Consider the following 1,709-nt stretch of genomic DNA (forward strand, 5'->3'; position numbering starts at 1 on the left):
GACTCATGGGGACAAAAATGAGTTTATGTTGAACAAGAGCTTAGACCCGCCCAACTCCGCTACCGTTTTCGTTTCTCTAAAACTTAATGTGAATTTGTCACACGTGGGTCAAAAATCTGTATTTTCTTAACATAAATTTCAGCATAGGTGACTATCCAATATAAAAGGAAGTATGGAACCAACCCCAGGTTCAAAATCTGGCTCTGCCATTCTCTAGCTCTGTGACCTTGCACCAAAGGTTCCTCATCTGTAAAATGGGACTTTGGCGACCTCCGCGTGGGACTATGGGACTACGGCGACCTCCCCTGCTGCAAGGATTCATATCACTCTGCAGGGAAAGCACCAGGCATAGAACATTTCTCATTTTAAGTGTCCCCGTAGTACAAGCATGTGTACAAGCATTAGTGTTTACTGAGTACCTACTACAAATCATGTGTTTGCTTCTTTATGTGAGAGCGTCTGTGTTTGTGGCCTTATTGGGACCCTCAATGTTAGTGTTTTAAGCTTTCATTCATTCACTTTCAGCTTTTAGCTGGGAGGACACCTAGGTGCAACTCTCCTCTGTTGTCTCGAATCTGGGTTCATCCGACACCTGCCGCCTCCGCCATGCCGCCTGAGTTCAACCTCAGGGACATCAAAGTCATATACCTGAGGTGCACCGGTGGGGAAGTCACTGCCACTTCCGCCCCGGCCCTTAAGACTGGCCCCCCTGGGTCTGTCTCCAAGAAAGTTTGGTGATGATATCGCCAAGGCAAGAGGTGATGGGAAGGGTCTGAAGATTACAATGAAACTGACCATTCAGAACAGACAGACCCAGACTGAAGCGGTACCTTCTGACTTGGTGCCGATTACCAAAGCCTTCAAGGAACCACCAAGAGATAGAAAGAAGCAGAAAAACATTAAGCACCATGGAAAATCACTTATGATGAGATTGTCAATATTGCCCAACAGATGTGACACCAATACTTTTTATTAATTTTATTATTTATCTATTTTTTTTAATTTATTTATTTATTAGAGAGAGAGTACATGAGAGAAAACAGGGGCAGAGGGAAAGGGAGAAGCAGACTCACACTGAGCAGGGAGCACGACTTGGTACTGGACCCCAGGACCCTGGAATCATGACCTAAGCCAAAGAGAGATGCTTAACCAACAGAGCCGCCCAGACACCCCTATTTTTTTTTACTTATTTATTTTTAAGTAGGCTTCATGCCCACAGTGGGGTTTCAACTTACAACCCCAAGATCAAGAGCTTCATGCTCTACCAACTGAGCCAGCCAGGCACTCCAGTGCAGCATCGATAGCCAGAGAACTCTCTGGAATCATTGAAGAGATCCTGGAGGCTACCCAGTCTACAGATTACAATCTTGATGGCCACCACCCTCGTGACATCATAGATGACATCAACAGTGGGGCAGTGGAGTGCTCATCAAGTTAAGAACTACAAAGGAAGATATTTCAATAAAGAATCATAAGGGTTTTAAAGATAGAGGGAGTACTGAGATTAATGATGGCTTCATGAAGGCTTTAAAGAAGTAGAGCTCAGGGGTACCTGGGTGGCTGTCGGTTAAGCTTTTGCTTTCAGCTCAGGTCATGATCCCAGGGTCCTGAGATTGAACCCCACATCCAGCTCCCTGCTTAGCGGGGAGCCTGCTTCTCCCTCTCCCTCTGTCTGCTTCTCCCCACTGCTATGCTCTCTCTCTCTGTCA

General features: G+C 45.9%; 1 pseudogene; it reads left to right on the forward strand.

Annotated features, from left to right (window-relative positions):
* The first annotated feature begins 573 nt into the window (after positions 1-573).
* LOC132013516 (large ribosomal subunit protein uL11-like) lies at positions 574-1,438 on the forward strand (annotated as a pseudogene).
* Positions 1,439-1,709: the final 271 nt, after the last annotated feature.

The sequence above is a fragment of the Mustela nigripes genome, chromosome 1, assembly GCF_022355385.1.
Source record: "Mustela nigripes isolate SB6536 chromosome 1, MUSNIG.SB6536, whole genome shotgun sequence".
Lineage (NCBI taxonomy): Eukaryota > Metazoa > Chordata > Mammalia > Carnivora > Mustelidae > Mustela > Mustela nigripes.